Genomic DNA, 18,076 nt, shown 5'->3' with positions numbered 1-18,076 from the left:
CAAGAACTCCCCACATACATACACAATATGCACCTACTGTGCAAAATGTTTAATTAACAAACATGTTAAGCATACTTGGCTATGTCTGTTAAATTCCAATCTGAAATTATCTTCCCTTCTTCCAATAGCAGATAGAAGGAATGTACCAAAAGCATGCCTGCATCATATGATGGAAATCTATGTAAAAAAGACTTAAAAACATGCACCCATGTGTTTGCTACTTAAGGAAACATGGTCTGGCCATTGCTTTTTAAAATGCTTGTTCAGTTTTTTAACTTCTGTTATTTAAACATTTAAGTGTCTAGAAAAACTTCTAATTTTTCAGTCCTCCTATAGTTTGGAAACACTTAAGATACTTACCGTGCTGTAACTATTAATATTTATAAAACACCAGCAGAGAATGGAGCAAGTGCTTTAGCCAAATGCAACCGATGCTTTAGCCAAACAAGTTATTGGGTGGTTCACTACAGGGCTAAATTTAATAGCCTGTGATATACAGCAGAGATCACACTCAATGATCTAAAAGTCTAAGCTCTACAAAAAGTTATAGCTAGCTTTTGCTGCAGATGATGTTGTTGTTGTTTTTTTTTTTTCACCCGTTTATACCCTGCTTAACACAATGGGGTCCTGGCCCATGACTAGGACTCCTAGGTGCTACTGCAATACAAAAATAAAAAGACAGCATCCCAGCCCCAAGCTGTTAGTTCAAACAAATGCAGCCGAAGTGTTCATGTCATAAGATCTGATCATCTTATTGGAATGGAACGGTTTGGTTAAGCAATTTTGCTATTGTGCAGCCTGTGGATTATCACTGAGTATGCATTATTCAGAGCTCTGAGTAGCAGCAGAGGCACTCAAGCTGCATCTCTGCCAACTTGCATAGCAGTGCATTGATTACCCTTGGCTCCTATTTAGACAGTTAACTTTGCAATCAGAAGAGCTACAAACTGTTTTTAAATCAAAGGCTGAGTTTTATCGAAGTTGATGGCACATGTCCCCAGGAAAGATTCCAACTTGCCCTAGGCAAATGAATTTTTTTCAATCCCAACATTACAAAACTCTTATTAAACATACATAATTGAACTTATGTTTTTTTTTTCATCAATCAAAAGAATACTGCAGGTATGTTTGTCAAGTATGGATAAAAGAGGACCAGGGAGAATGTGGTACAGGGAATATCTGATTTGGCGTAACAACCTATGCATGGTAATCACTGAGGCAAAATTCAAATAACTGTACACATCTGTCTTAGAAATATTTTTATTGGGTCTTTTGAGAAATACAGAGCTAGAAGAACTCTGCCTAGAAAAGTAGGGGGATTACTGAAAAACAATTTAAGGTCCCCTTTCCTGCCTCTTCCCACAAAGCAGTGAGCTGGAAAGAGAGTAGGAGAGTAAAACATCTGATAAATGTTTATTAAATGCAGTCTCAGTATAAAACTTTCATTTACAAAAGTTGCCCTGAGAGATGCTGTTACTTCAAGTTCCATCCAAGTTCTATCCTGGAGACACCTATTCTTGGCCACTGTGCAATGGGACCTCATTGTTCACGGTAGCATTAACTCCGGTGTCTGGTACCCCATATGAGCAGCCACACTTGTGCTACTGTGTCCTCACTGGTGCTTCACTCACCCATGTGTGCCACTAGGACTTCTGGGGGCATATCCCATGGTTCTTCATGCTGCAGTGAGCTGACCCACTCCAATTCTTTCCCAGTGGATTGTTCAGAAACTGGTTCCTTCTGGGCACATGGGGGGAAGCACTGGGCTATCCACAGTGGAGTAGTTTAGCTTGCATTCCTTAGGACAAAGTAGCAGTTTAGCTGCCCAAGTGAAAGCTTTGCTTTTGGCTTCAGCCGATAGCACAGGATGGACCAGCTGACCCACACTGAAAGCACCCTATTTTACATGATTCAGGAGAAGGGTTAGGGCCAACACCTGAGTAGCAGCCTGAGTTAATTGCAGTGAAGACAGACAAGTTTTTTCAGGCTAGAGACCATAGTTTGTAAGGTAGTCCAGACTGTTCCTTCTATCCCTGCACAAGGAAGGGAACATGGCTGCCTCCACAGCACCATTCTCTGGACAATGTGGAAAGCTCTGGCCTCTAGAGGATTCCCTGGAAACCACAATGATCCCTGAGGTATCTGCTAGCTTGAAGGTGAGCCCTACAGCCTCCACCCTCGGGGAGACTATTTTCACACCACCATTTAAACAGAGTGGGGGCATCCTTACAAAATGTTCTCACTGAGCTCGTTCCTTTGGGTTTTACTCTGGGAGGGATGATCTAGTGCTATGTGACTAAAATATTTCTCTAAATAAAGTTTTTGTTGACATATTACATTTCACTTTCCTTCATCATACACTTAAATAAAAAATCTGTGGGTTTCCCCTGCCCTGAGACTTTGCGCTTTGCTTGGATTTAAAAAAAACCCAAAAAAACCCCCCCTATTTGCTCTAGTAACTGCTTGGACAGAATAGATATTTATGATATAGCCCTCTACTTCCATTTGTAGCAGCTGGCTCAAAAGCTTTTATCATTCATCTTTTATGCAGATAGGATTTAGACACAATAAAGGAAGAATCTGATTCTAAACCACTCTTACTTTTGGCTGTGTCCTTCATCTCCTTGAAGGGCGTTGCCAATTATGTAAATAGGATCATTACTTCAGTAAATATTTACTCACATAATCCTTAAAGTAATTTCCAGTAGGCCTACAACTTCATTTGAAAGAGATAATGTTGTTTATAGGTATGCAATACATCTTATCTCAAATCATTCTGTAGCTTAATATTTAATGAAAAGTAAATAATACTGTATTTTAGGTTTAGACAGCATTGTGCAGGGTAGTGACAGCAGTCCGCTTTTGAAAAACTTCATGGTGAAGCCTTTGCTACTTGTGTTACAATTACCTTTTTCCATAACCATCTCTCTATTTACAATTACATGCATGATCTAGTGGTTTTCCCACATTTTGAATGTGTTTAGTAATACCAGGAATTTCAAGGACTCCCTGGAATGGCTCCCTGGAATGGCATGTTCTTAACTATAGTAATATGGACTTCTCAATCGTTTTTTTTTTTGCTGTTTATTTTCATTACATTCCAACCAGCACAATAACATTCACAGTTCTGAGAGCACAGAAGAATCTGGCTCTGTTACACTATCCTTACTGAGTAATACCTTACTCAGTTCAATGGGGCTACTCAGAGAAAGTTTAATACTCAACAGAAGAAAGGGTGGCAGAATTGGGCCCGTACTGAACACTGATCAATGTCCATGAGCAGCACATCCAGGTGCAACACACAGTATCAAACTCAAAATAACAAGCAAATAACATGACAATGTCCATATATGCAGTGCAAAAAATTAATGATACTTCCACCTTCTCTTCTATTAATATAACGCATCTTGTTCTTGTGAAGAGGGATCTTTGGTATGAAAGAACAATAAATTTACATTCATACACGTCATGATTCTAAAATTGATCTGCAATCAAAATGGATGACTGTACAGAGAACTAGTACTAGAGAAATGACTGCTGAAGTCTCGATACATACCGCTAGAAACAGTCACACTTTGTTCTTCTCCCGCCGACACAGCTTCTGCCACTCAGAGTGGGTTTTATTATGCCAACAAGAGACAGCTCTCCCGTCGGCATAAAGCGTCTTCACCAGATTCGCTGCAGTGGCACAGCTGTATCAGTACAGCTACGACGCTGCAGCACCGTACGTATAGACATGGCCTCAGTGTGTCAACCCAGGGTGGGAAGCTTGCTGCCGCAGGCTGCGTAGACCTACCACTAGTACCAATAGAAATGGGGAAGGAGGGACCTAGTGAGGGGCTCTGTTCCTGAGAAATCCTATTTAAATATCTCATATCTGGTGCATTCTAAAGGCAAGATATTTGCTTTCTGGACTTTTTTGTTTTTATGAACATCTGGGATCAGTCAGCAGTATCCACCGTGAAGTGAACTCTATCTAAAGAAGGGAAATCACCCTACCTTCCCTTCAGTTTAGTCACAGGGGACCCGTTGAACACATCCCTTTATGGCACCTGTCACCCTTGTTAAAAGTTTACTTGCTTCATTTCTCACAAAAGCATTGGGAGGCGGTAAACGTTAAGTCAGTTCTGCAGATGAGTAAGCTACAGGACCTATGTAATTTGCTCAAGGTCACACATTGGTAAAGCAGAGAATATATTTCCCAGGAATTCTGTCTCCTCTCCTCTAACTGCTAGACAGAGCTGCTGGTTTTCTAGACTGATAAAATACGTTCCTCTACATGCCATGTCAGTATAAAGAAACCAGACTGCTATAGTAAGCAGTCCTACTCTGATAATTACTTGTCATTCAGGCAACAGTCCCCATGAATGGCAACCTGAGGACTATTTCAGAGTAACAGCCGTGTTAGTCCGTATTCACAAAAAGAAAAGGAGTACTTGTGGCACCTTAGAGACTAATCATTTGAGCATATGAAGTGAGCTGTAGCTCACGAAAGCTTATGCTCAAATAAATTGGTTAGTCTCTAAGGTGCCACAAGTCCTTCTTTTCTTTTTGCGAACCTGAGGACTAGACTGCCTATCCTTTACACAGGGGAGTAGGAAGAAAAAAGCATTTTCACCTCCACCCTGAGACTGCATATTTGTTTTTTTTTTTAGATGCTCTTGTCTTGTAACTTGTGGCACTTGGTACTTGAGGCAACCCAGTCTTAGTACCTCTCAGTCTAGTGCGGCGTTTCTTGCTCCATCATAGTTTGTATCAGTGGCATCTCTTTGAATGGTTTTCTTATGTCATCTGTTGTCCTCCTTCCACCCAGACTTTAGCTCCACCTCTCCTGCTTTCCCCACTGGCCAGCAGAATGGTGCAATACATAAAGGAAGGTTGCACATTACTATTTTTCCTACAGTGCAACAAAGGAGTTTCTGAATACCGCCCAGGGCTTTCCCTAGGAAAATCTGCCTATACACCTCCCTTTACCCTAGGCTGTGTGCAGATAACATGACCTAGCCCGAAATCAGCAATAGAAGAGAGACTGTCAGTTTTCAATGGAAGCAAAAGCCAGATACCAGGCTTTTTAGCCTAACTAAACTATTTAACCAGAAACGAATAATTTGCACTGGTTAATATTACTGGACTGCCAGTCAGTATCACAGTGGGACAATGTAGGAGAATAAATAAGATGGAATTAAGCTAAAATGGAAAAAAAAAATCAGAGTTTGAAGATGTTTCAATCTCACATGACTCAAAGACAAAAGAAAAACTCTCAAAGTGAGATGACCCATCATTATGAAACAGGAATTAGACTGTTTCTCAGTTGGAAGTAGTTACCACAGATTTCTTTCAAACTTTTTGTAGTGTTTGTACAGGAGATACATCTCACTAATACAGCAGCAAGATAGCTGAGCAAGCAATTTATTCAGCCCACAACTATTAATTGTAACATGATGTAGGTATTCCTAAAAGAATAATTTGAGAGCATATACTGCATTTTTCTACTTCTAGCACAAATACTCAAATGGAACAGCATCCAGATCCACTACATTAATCTCTTAGCCACCGAAGCCTTCTAAGGCTGTGTCTACACTGCCACTTTCAGTGCTAAAACTTTAGTTGTTCAGGGGTGTGAAAAAACACCCCCCTGAGCGACAAAAGTTTTAGCGATAAAGCGTGACTACACTGCCTCTGTCACATCACAGCGCTGCCACGTGGGCAGTTTAGACATATTCCAAGACAGGGGTGGGCAAACTTTTTGACCCAAGGGCCACATATACATATGGAAATTGTATGGCAGGCCATGAATGCTCACGAAATTGGGGGTGGGGGTGCGGGAAGGGGTGAGGGCTCCGGCTGGGGGTACGGGCTCTGGGGTGGGTCTGGGGATGAGGGGTTGGGGGTGCAGGAGGTGCTCCAGGCTGGGACCAAGGGGTCTGGAGGACAGGAGGGGGATCAGAGCTGGGGCACGGGAGGGGGTCAGGGGTGCAGGCTCTGTGCGGCGCTTATCTCAAGCAGCTCCCAGAAGCTATGGCATGTCCCCCCTCTGGCTCCTACACAGAGGAACGGCCAGGCAGCTCTGCGTGCTGTCCCGTCAGCAGGCGCTGCTCCTGCAGCTCCCATAGGTTGTGGTTCCCAGCCAATGGGAGCTGCAGGGGCCGCGCTTGGGGCGGTGGCAGTGTATGGAGCCCCCTGGCTACCCCTACACGTAGGAGCCAGAGGGGGGACATGCCACTGCTTCCAGGAGCCGTGCTGAGCAGGGAAAGCCCCCGACTCTGCTCCCCAGGGAGAGCTCGAGGGCCAGATTAAAACGTCTGGAGGGCTGGATGCAGCCCTCGGGCTGTAGTTTGCCCACCCCTGCCCTAAGATAACCAGTGAAGTCCTTACAGCAACTGGCTTAAAGCGGCACTGTGAAGTCCGCGTGTGCATAGCTGCTCTGAACCCAGGTAAATACAGTACAATACAAGGAGGATGCTTTCTGAATAAATGATGCCCTTCCATAATGCTTTGGACTCTGCCATGTAATAAGGCTCTCTTGTGCACCATCTGTTTTCAAGTAGGGAGGAAATACACAAATCTAAGATACATTAGTAAACAAATTTTAATGCTGATTACTGTTTGTTCAGGTTCTGTAATAAATAAGCTTCAGTTACAACTACTTCTAAGAAGTATAAATATCTGCTGGTATCACTTTATTTTGAGAATGTATTGTAGGCTATGCTGAAAATTCTAATTTAAAATGAGATCATCTGGTATAACCTACAATCCAGGGGTCTGACCCAAAGCCCAGTAAAATCAAAAGAAAAATGCCCACTGCCTTTAATGGGGTGTGGATCAGGCACTAAATCCTACTTATATTATTTCTGCAAGTAGACCTGGTGACTTCAGTAATTTGCCTGCCTGATTCCTGCAAGTAGGATTTGGCTATAAAAGTTAATCCCCTCTTTTCACTAGTAAAATACTTCACTTATTTTTCAAAAGTTGAGCACTGGCTGCTTGGTCATATTTTTGCTGCACTAGAAAGCCCTGATACTGCTTTTGTTGATGGTAGATGGAAAAACAAATGAAAATGTCACTAACAAGTTGTACTGGATGTTTGTTGTCCAAAAACCCCTACACAGTAAAAATTGCTCAGGGGAGACTTGGTAACAGCAGCAGCAAAAAAGAATTAAAAAGCCACACCCTGCAAGAAAAGACCACTCACTGCAGAAAACTATAGCTGTTCTGAGGCACTGTGACAAGTCTATACACACCCATGTGACCCTGAAGGTCAAAAGACTCCATCTGACAGAGCTGGCGTTTTTTGACCTTCAGGGCTCTCTTCCCTTGGATTGGAATTATACAGGCACTTATAGACACTTTATGCATATGTTAAATTTACTTCTTGGGATAAGATGCATCCCTCTTTGGATTTGATATGCTCATGAATCCTTCTATGTCGCCAAATTTGTACTCTAACAACTTTTATCCAAAAACCCAACCATATTAAAACCATTTAAAATAGCTGCCACTGTGTAATGATGGCCATTTTAAGAATAGTTCAGTTTCTCCATCTGATCACATCCCCCTGTCTAGGCAGCTTCTCACCATCCTTTCCCCAACTCCTGGATACATCCTCCACCCACTGTTTTTCACATGCTAGCATAATGCTCCAAAGTTTGAGTTGCAAAAATTCCAGGAGAAACAAGACTGTGGGAGGGGAAGGAAATTTTATTATGGAAATAAAAATTATGAAAACCTTTCTAAGTTGGGGGGGTGGGTGTGTCTGTAAACCCCTCCTTTAAAAAAATGAAAAAATGATTGTCTCATTAACAGTTGGTCAGTTTCTGTTATAGAAATACACAGTTCTGGGGTACCTCCATATCTAGCAAAATATTCAGAACTTGAAACTACTTACCCTTTCTATAACTGTCCTTAAAAAAAGCCACATACACACATAAGCTGTGTTAGGACATGAAGGAAGTGTATTTCCCCATTGCACAGAGCAGTTTTCAGAGGGGAAAAAATGGTTCCAGCGTGTTCTGTTTGTCTTTTTTAGGGGTGAGGTTTGACAAGTGGTAGCTTGACCTAATACAGAGGACTGGACAGGCAAGGAGCTGTCAGTCCTGCTAATGCAGAAGGGTTTATATCATGGTTCCATAACAAAGAAGGCTTTTCTTTTTTTTTTCCTTTTTTTTCCCATCTGACGTGGAACCAAGTTATGGTACTTTCAAAACAGAATGCAGACAGCTACAGTAGAACTCTCAAACATTTGAAGCTATCTTTAGTCAAGAGACCAATCATTTGCTATGGCTTTTTAAACAGAGTAAATTGCAGTACAGAAAATATTGCCAACAACTTCAAACTGTATATTACTAACACAATGATTGACAGATAAAAGGTTAGTGTAAATATTAAAATGTCTGAAGAAAATCAGTCCACCTACTGTTTTTGCTTGATGAAAATGAGTCACAAAAACATATGTAAGGAATATTACAGAAAGGCATAACAAAAGAGCAATGATGTAAATATACTGCAACACAACTACCCAGCACTAGCTCAGAGTGCCAAACACTCCAAAGATAATTATATAACATTAGAAATGTTGAAAAAAAAAACAATTATCTGAGATACAAAACATCTCTTCAAAAATTACAATGCTAAAATGGCAACAACAGCTTTATGACAAGCGCCTAAACATTTAATCATGTCCTAAAAATATTATTCCTGTGTGATCTAGATCACAAATTCCAATGCAACTGCAACTGTATTTATTTGAATGCGCCATTGCGTATTCTGATAAAGACATATACTGCGCAATCATTTAAATAAACAGCTGCATGAATTTCAACACAGAGTTCCAGCAACATGGACATGTCTAGAAAGTGCTCAACCTTGGTACATTGTTAGAAAAATAGTAGAAAAACATGGCTTTCTTTATAATCTGCATTTAAGATCTGCATGCACTCCTTGTGACCAAAAACGTACTTGAGTGACCCATGCATTTTTTTAAGCAGCTGAACTGTTTTTTCATGTGAAAAATGCCCCTCCCCCCGTTGGATAACTCAAACAGTTAAAGCATTTCGACAAAAATTTACCTTTGGGCCAAGAACACAAACATGAGCGATTTCAGACCCAAAGGTAAATTTTTCAAAAAGTTAACCACCTGAAAATAAGAAATTGGAATGAAAAAGGCTCTTAAACCTTTTGCTGTCATGATGTGGCTCCATAACGTTGAAGACAAGAACCTGCAACCCTTATTCACATGATAGTCCTACTGACATCAATGGGAGCTGTAGATGCTCTGCACTCTTCAGGATTAGGTCATGAAAGAAAGGATAAATGGAGAAAAGAATCCTCCTATTAAAGGTGAAGGCAAAGCATCTATTATGTAGAATAACCAAGGAATACTATCAACAAAGGGTAGTTATATACTGTAGTTAGCATCAAGGTATGATAGGGAACCATAAGTCAGTTAATTAACAGCAGAATGAGAACTATGCCACAATCAGTTTTCAAATCCGCAGCCAAAAATGGGCAAGGGGTAGCACTGTATGTTGATTCAGAACTGGGACAAATCCAAATGAAGACTGATATCTAATAGATTCTTGCAATTTGGAACACTGTAGGCCAACTGCCAAAACTCAAGCAACCAAGACAGCAATACACAAAATGTCATATCGAACAGCAGACAAATGTCATCATAATAAAGTAAACCCAATATAACATTCAGGCAGAGCAAGGTATGAAATGCAACCCACCTAAAACTTTTTCCAAGGGAAGATTTTAGTTTAAATTTCTAAGTATTCCACAGTCCAAAAACTGAGTACTATTTAAAACCACGAATACCCCTTCCAGAAGGGGAAGTCTCTTCTGAAAATAGAAGAGCTCTCTAGTGGGAAGGGTTTGCAGCCATGTGAAGAGGGGAGGCAAGCACAGAATATAGGGTAGAAATTGCATAGCTTTTTCCCAGTTGTGCCCCTACAACTGACCGTCTCAACTGCACAGTGTTCACATAGACTGGCTCCACTGGACAGGGAAGGAGACAGCATTGACAATGTTAGCTCCATTCCATGAGACTATGGCTTGTTTCTTGAATTCATTTGCTCTCTTTATTATCATGCAGTGAAGAGAAGCTTACAGCTCCTAAAATTGGTGTTTTGGGGGGAAAGACACAAGTAGGTCTTCTCCATCCTGAACTTATATTTTAGTTAGCTTCTATGATATAAGTGAGATGAGGAAAACCTGATGCATTCTGAAGTATAAAATGGAAGCTGATACAAGGAGTCCTGGCACAATGCCTACAACAAACAGATTGGGTGTTAGTCAGGAGTCAGTGAAATGTAAGGCTGAATGCTGGTTGAGGCCTCCATTTAAAATTGAAAACTGATCTTTTTACTGGAAAACTCTATTGAAAGTTGGCTGGTTCAGGATTTAGGGTTTATTTACACCATGACAGTGACACTTTGTGTGAAAGATTTATTTATGTGCTCCCAAATAGACCAATAGCCCAATGCTGCAGAACTTTCTTAGGCAAAAATAAAGTCAAGGGGAAGTTTTGACTAAGGCCTGTGTGGTATTTTCACAGATTATAAAAATGTTGACATATAGTAACCCCTCATGAAATTAGCCCCTAAAATGAGAATGGGGGGTGAGCAAAGGAAAGGCAGCTGAACAGCAAGGTGGAGTTTAAACACTTTATGATGCACTTTACTAGTTTAAAAAAAAAAAAAAAAGTAAATGTAGCAAATGTAAATGCAACAGGGCTTCTCTCTCAGCCAAAGTAGTTATAGAGAACAGCTTACTTCAGTCAAGTCTGGAGGAAGAGAGAGCACCTGCTCTCTTCTCTAGAGAGCTTTCCTTGCTGATTCTCACTCCCAGACTTAGTCTCTAGCCTCCCACAGCAAATCCCTCTTATACCACAAATGGGAATATTAACTGTCAACAGCTGGCCCAGAACACTGAAAATCCTTGAACTCAGGAATAACAACTGTGGTTCTACCTTTACCTGGAAGAAAGGGATTAATCCCCTCCATGCTAAACTCTGAAAGGTATCTGTCCATTCCCCACCATGCTGAATGTACCAAAATATGACAATACTAGAACTTCTATTTTTAAGTTACTTTGGCTTGTGAATGCTATTTATGTTCAGTTGGATGAAGAGAGATTTTTGAAGTCTGTGAACTGTGAAAAGCAGCGTACAGGACCGATAACATGCTTTGGGGGCAGGAAGTGTTATTTTATGTGTTCATAGAGGTTCTAGTACAATGGGGCCTAACCTGATTGTGATCTTCAGGTGCTACCAACCCATAAATGTTAGAAATCTTGTCAATTTTTTCCTTACCAAAATAGATACAGGTATTCTAGCATTTACAATATTTCCTTATCTGTCTGTTCTTGCTGAAGGGACTATCTTGAATATTTTAAATCAGGGTTTCTCAAACTTCATTGCACCGCAACCCCCTTCAGACAACAAAAATTACTACAAGACTCCATGAAGGGGACTGAAGCCTGAGCCACTCCCCCGCACCCTGGGGGGCACCAAAGCTTGAGGACTTCAACCCTTGGCGGTGGGGCTTGGACTTTGGCTACAGAGCTGGGCCCCAGCAAGTTTAATGACAGCCCTGCGGACCCCATTAAAACAGTTTGGGGTCCCAATCCAGAGTTTGAGAACCACTGTTTTAAATTATCTAATGGAAAACATTTAGTTGTCTAAGTTTCCTAGGGCCACCACTGTAGATGGGATCAGAGACACTGACTGGAGAGGAACTCATATTTTGAGCTCACTATTGCATGTTCTGAGCTAACTATTTTAAAATACCAGAAATTTATCACAGTGCCCAGTACCTCTAGTTCTAGCTAACAGGCCTACCCCATGCTTTGATGAACTTGGAAGCAGGACTAGGCTGACAGTAGATAGACTGGTCTTAGAATGAAACATTAATTTCTCTCCCCCCATTTGTTCACTGAAAATAAGTCCTGCTTAGGACAACACCAGAAGCACGATGTTAACTGAGTATTGATCACTTTTCCAATGTCTACAATTATGCAAAAATGGTCTGTAACTACAATCATCAGCTCACTTAGCAAGCGCTTCATATTTTTAATTCAACATCAGAGTTACCACAATATTCCATAGGCAAGTCTCCTTGCTTTTTAACCACAGTATTTTAATAATGTAGTCTTCACACTGTATAACTTGCTTTTGAGACTGGCTGGAATGCATTCACAAACACCAGGGAAGGCTATTAGCAGCAAAACCTCATTCTGGGACCAGTATGATTTAATGCAATTTCTAAGGTCACTGTATGTTGACACTATGAGATTTTTTCAAGTCAGTGCCTAGAATGTTCTTTACTGCATGTCAAGCAGAAGTTGGTACAGTCATATGTACAGTCTGTCAACTTTCCTTCTAGCAAAGCTTAAGTTCTCCAAGGACAAAGCAGTGCTGGAATTCAGCTATTAAAAATCAGGGAGCCAACTCTTACCAAGCTATACCACCCATCCTAAGAAGTACCACAGGGTCTTTCATGAACTACCAGAGGACTATGAATCAGAAGTACTGGGGAATCATCAGGGTCCTCAGTGAACTACATAAATCTTATTTCTGCAAAGAGAGGTTTAAACTGTGCCCTGCTCCTTGCTGGAGGAACTAGCCAAACAGAGAGATTCTGAGGCATTTGGCCCAGACAAGAAAGACACAAACAATGCCTTAGGAAGCACAAGGGGAGCCATACTCCTTACATCCCTGTCACCAGATGGTAGCTGCTGCATGCTACTGACAACTTATTGGCACAAAAAAGTACCACAGGTACCCTAGTTTTGCACTCGAGCACAAGAACTGGATTCTGTCTGCTGCCTGCTCAGGTGCCTTGGGCCTGGGTGAAGGTAACCTGCATTATCTCCTGCTCCCAAATGTGCCCACATAAAACAAACCAAAAGTTAGTCCAAGCTGTGATAAATCTAATATCTTGTGACTAACATCCCAGAAAATAGTACCTCTATTTAACAATAGATACTTTCAGTCCTAATCAGAAGGATATTCATTGCTCTGGGTATATACTGTGTTGACAGGTTCTCAGAACATATTGAAATGGTGGAAGAGCAATATGCTCGATTGGAATTCTACCAAGAATAAAGGAAATGGCCATGAGAGACAACATACAATGAATGATTAAGTTTATGTGCCATGGATTTAAAAATATTTGTCTTCAATTCAGATCAAATTATCTTTCTACAGAGAACTAGTGTGCAGCAATGTCAGCAGTTACTAGCCTCATGGTTTTTAATGTATAAATTATCTTTTAGCTAAAGAGACGCATAAATATTTCAAAGCCTAGTTTGAAGGGTCAGTTTAGTAATTACCCTTAGGCTAAAGTTGTTACCAGTACTGTATTATGTAACTGTCTTCTTCAGTATAATATTATGAGAAGTATTCCTCTATTATTTAGTATAAAAACAATTGTAGTTCATATTTAAACACTTTCAATTAAATGGTCAAGAAGTGAAATTGAAATTGCCAAGGAGCTAGCTTTATGAAATATGAATAAGAGCACAGTTTTGCTAATGTCCCAGCATTGTATAGGTTGATACCCACTTACAGTCCAACACTCCAGTCCTAATAGAGACAAACTCCCATGTCTATGAAGTCAGTGGTAGTTTTCCCTGCATGCTGCCAGATCAGGCCCTTCCAAACATATTTCCTCAGAGTTCTGCATGATCCCATGTCTTCCGTGATGGACGGACATACGTGATCTTCCTGGCACTCAAAATAAGATGCCAAATCTTCTCTTATTGGAGCCTCAGGCCAACACCACAGCATGCAGATCTGTGCATCATTTTGAGGTCCACATATGACCTATCAAGTATATTTTTCACAAACAATTGCGCAGCCTTGAAAAAATAAATGGCATCAGACTACATTTTACTATTCTGCAGGAGAATGATGACTTATGGAGACAAGATTCAGCTGTAATGAATATCAAGGGGAATCTTTATGAAGGCCATTGTGTATCTCTTTGGTTCTCATCTCACTGATTAAATAAACACATTCTCTCCTTAAATTCTTACCTGGGCTAGGCAATCATTGAAATAACAGCTTCCTACACTACAAGATGTAACTGAAGATGCCACCATGTCACTGAATGGTCTTGAAGGCTATATTACACTAACTGTACTGGGCTGGGAGTAATATTTTCCTTTTTTTGTGGTTGTAGGTTGTGCATTGGAAAGATCTTTGTGGACTTCCTGGATTTTTCCTGTTTTTTATTCGCTTAGCTTGTAAACAACTTTCCTAATGATTTGGTCCTTCCTATTAAAAAACAAGTAAAAAACAAACAAACAAACCTGGTCTTCCCACCTGAAGATGGTAAGTCTGGCTTTTGGCTGGAAGAATCTCTCTGAACAGGGATATAGGGATGACCAGAGTCATAACTTTCGTGCCCACATAGCTTTACTCCATTCCCTCCCACTGACAATGTAACAGGGCCCTCAACACCTCTACCAGATTGTGAAAACTGCAGACCTCTGGGAATTGGAAGCTGCCTGCTTCCAATTCCCAGATGTGCTTGTGGTCAGCTGTAGCAGATTAGAGGGGGTAAACAGGAGGGAGTAAGTGAAGGATGGAAATAAGACTTATTTTCCGTTAGCAGATTTGCTCATTTTGTTCAAAGGTAAGATACTCAAATAAGAAACACCAGTCCCTTCTAGTCCAACAAACTTTTCTCCACATCCATTATTTAGTATCTGCACTTCTGTTGTGTATATATTAGTGTGTTCAGACCTCCAAAGTAGCTATCAGTATAACAAATAATATACTGGCACCCAATATGGTGCATGGTTCATGACCAAGCTCAAGGACAAGCTTTATTTTCCAAGTTAAGAACATTAGTAACAGTCATTACAGACTTGAATCCAAGCAGAGCTGTTCATAGTTATGAAAAGCACAGCCCAGGAAACTTAGAATGCTTGTTTTAGTCACCCCAAAGAAGACTCAAAACTTGCTGATGACTAATTGAGGGCTTAACCCTGTATATCAGGGGTTCTCAAACTGGGGGTTGGGACCCCTCAGGGGGGTCACGAGGTCATTACTGTGGGGTCACGAACTGTCAACTTCCACCCCAAGCCCCGCTTGCCTCCAGCATTTATAGGGGTGTTAAATTAAACACCCTTTTAAATATATTTATTAGGGGGGGTTGCACTCAAAGACTTGCGATGTGAAAGGTCGCCAGTAAAAAAGTTGAGACCCACTGCTGGTATATCCACCCATAAATGGCGCTCTCCTTGAAGACAATGGGAATTCTGCATGAGGGCTTTCAAGACCGAGCTCCACACTCTCCCTAGTACTACAGTTAGAGAAACTCTGTGCCAGTTATCATTCAAAATCACAGAAATCACCTTAAAAACCATTTTCAGAAGTGCAAGTTATGACTGTACAAGGACAGATTTAAGATATACACCTTCTACCAAAGGGTGAAGGTAATTCAAGCTGCATATATTACACCTTTCAGGGAGACGTGTGCCCCAAATGAACACTTGGGCACATATCACAATAGTAATACATAAGTTTGCCACAGATTTTAGTGGCCACACATTTTTTCATTAAAAACAAAATGGAAAGTTTTATTAAAGAGATTTCTAAATACACTAAAATGAAAACAAGTGATAAGTTACTTTCTCGCTTCCTCCGTTAGGAAAGGAGAACGGAAAGAAAGCATTACAACGTTTTTATAGTGCTGTGTATCTCAACTTGCACCTGCCACCCTCAGCCCAACACAAACTGCAGGTACAGAAGGACATCTGTACAGATTTCTGTACAAATGCCTCTCACCCACAAATAATGAACACTAGCCATTGCTTACAGCACACATGACAATGAGAATTCATTTGATACTTTAACCCCTCTTTTACCAAGCATCCAACAGTTGTAAAAGGAACACCAATCAAAGCCCTTGATTTAATAGCTCTTGGAACACACAACATATCCTCAAAGGCTTCTTGATTTCATTGCTGTCTCTCTACATTTCTCTTTGGGCTGATGGTACTGGAGCACTGTAAAGAAAACAAGAACCAATTAACAACTTCATATCATGGATGTCATAAATGCTCCCATCTTCCCTCCCAGTGAATGAGCTGAGTACTAGGCAAGTTAACAGAACTTCAAGTTATAGGTTCTGTTCCCAATGTTGCATGTTTGCAGTTAGCTAGCAGCCAGGGTTTTGCTTATGTATGCAAACAACAATTTTTAGAGTTCCTCTTTTCAAATGCAGTAACATTCTAAACTCGGATGTGAGGGAATCATTAAATATCCATTCCTCCTCCCCAAACTAGTGGTCATAAGGCACAAACTAAAACTCACCCCCACACCCTAATCTACTACATTCACCCAAGAGAATTCTCTTAGTGATAATGTAAAGAGCTTACAAATCGTCTATTGGTATCTGAATGTTTAAAAGAATGATCATAAAACTTATGTCTGGATGTAATGCCCTTATCTATCTTAGTTGCGTACACAAGCAGAGTAGATGTTTTTACAAAACACACACTGGGACAAGATAGAACCTTTAATGAATAATTTCTGGAAAATTCAAACCTACGAAGTGTTTGTTTTTCTGCCAGCCAGGGGTAAAACTGGATAACAATTACTATACATCCTTCATATCCCTGACAACTGCAATACATGGGTGCGCTGCAGACACCACAGTAGATAGTTTGGGAAACATGCACTTAAAATATACAAAGACAAGGCAAAAGCAGATGTGCAAAAATAAAAGGATGACCTGGCTTTGTTTTTATTTTGCTTTCTTCTATGCCCCTGTACCGCCACCACCACACAAATCCTCCTTTATATGTAATCTTACATTTCTTTGCTTGGTGGCCAGAGATTGAGTAATAATTATACTTTTATAAAGACCCTTGAAAGATCACAAAGTTCTTCATAAATACTATATATTATATACACACACACACTCTACTACTACTACTACTGAAATGCAGTCACCTCTGGGGAGGATGGCAGCAGCCAAATAGTGCACCGCACAACAATGGCTGTGGTTAAAGATCACATGGAATTAACATCCATGCAAGGCATAAAGTGCCTTTAAGCTTTAGGTCTAATTCAAGAGACCACCTTCACAACCTACATGTTACTCAGTTTTCTGGTTAGGAAGGATGAAGGGCTGTATTTATAGCAGAGACTGATTTAAGTATTCCAAAGCTGAGACTTTGGCCACTAAGCAATCCAACAAAAGAAGGTTGAGGTCATTTCAAGGGGGATGGTTAAATGATAATTTTTGGAAGGTGATGGTTAATGGAATTCAAGTATTCACCTTGTATTGCATTTACATTAGGCCTGATCCTGCAGTAGCTCTGCATGCAGAACTCCTGTTAAGCATAAGGAATGAGGCCTAGCATGTGTAACTGAGTTTCACTATTAAGAGTGCATGTGATAGAATTTAAATTTTAAAAAACCCTTAAGGGGAAAAAGTTCTGAATGAGCAACTTACCACATGCAGTATCCCATTAGCCTGCATATCACACTAGCAGAAGCATGCTGACAGGAGAAAGGTGATAGTTTTTGGAATTCTGGAGCCAATCCTCTGCTGCTGTTGCTGTCTTCTTTACTCAGACCTCAGATCCATTCTTCTACTCCCTGGTTCAAGATGTAGCAACATAACAAATGTTGCTTTTCTTCCATCTCTGCAAACTGCCATTTGAGTACATTCCAATGCTGACGTACATCCCATAATCTCACATTATCTGAAAAGCTCTCTACTATGTGCCAAGGCCATTTGAAATAGAATGTACAAGGTCAGTGTAGCTGAAACATAGCATTTTTTACTTTTTTACTTGCACTTTTACCTTCATATAAAAAGGTCTTCATTATAGCCATACCATATTAACACATAATGACAACAGAACAACATTGACTGAGTGGCCAAATTGTGCTCAAGGTCCCATAACCCATTGGGTATGGTAACATTACAATGCATCTATGTTGTGTACATAGCACCTTTCACACAAACTGAATCCTAAAAGGCTTTATAGAGTTAAATCCATGCTTTTTTCCCCACCCTAAATCTGAGAGGACAGTGATGTACTATGCACAGGA

General features: G+C 40.5%; 1 protein-coding gene across 3 annotated transcripts in view; it reads right to left on the bottom strand.

The window, feature by feature from the left end:
* Positions 1-18,076, bottom strand: part of LYSMD2 (LysM domain containing 2) — a 30,547-nt gene that overhangs the window by 2,535 nt on the left and 9,936 nt on the right. The window contains exons 3-4 of one of the 3 annotated variants that reach the window (XR_012153997.1): positions 17,472-17,739; positions 15,877-16,017 (exon numbers count right to left, since the gene is read on the bottom strand). The exons of 1 other annotated variant lie outside the window; for it this stretch is intronic. The gene's annotated coding sequence lies outside the window, so the exon portion shown is untranslated. The remainder of the gene's footprint in view (positions 1-15,876; positions 16,018-17,471; positions 17,740-18,076) is intronic. One more of the 3 variants, XR_012153998.1, reaches the window with a different exon arrangement.

This window comes from Lepidochelys kempii, chromosome 10 (genome assembly GCF_965140265.1).
Source record: "Lepidochelys kempii isolate rLepKem1 chromosome 10, rLepKem1.hap2, whole genome shotgun sequence".
In the NCBI taxonomy this organism is placed as follows: Eukaryota; Metazoa; Chordata; order Testudines; family Cheloniidae; genus Lepidochelys; species Lepidochelys kempii.
The sequence above is the reverse complement of the archived record's forward strand: the minus strand, read 5'-3'. Positions and strand labels throughout refer to the sequence as shown.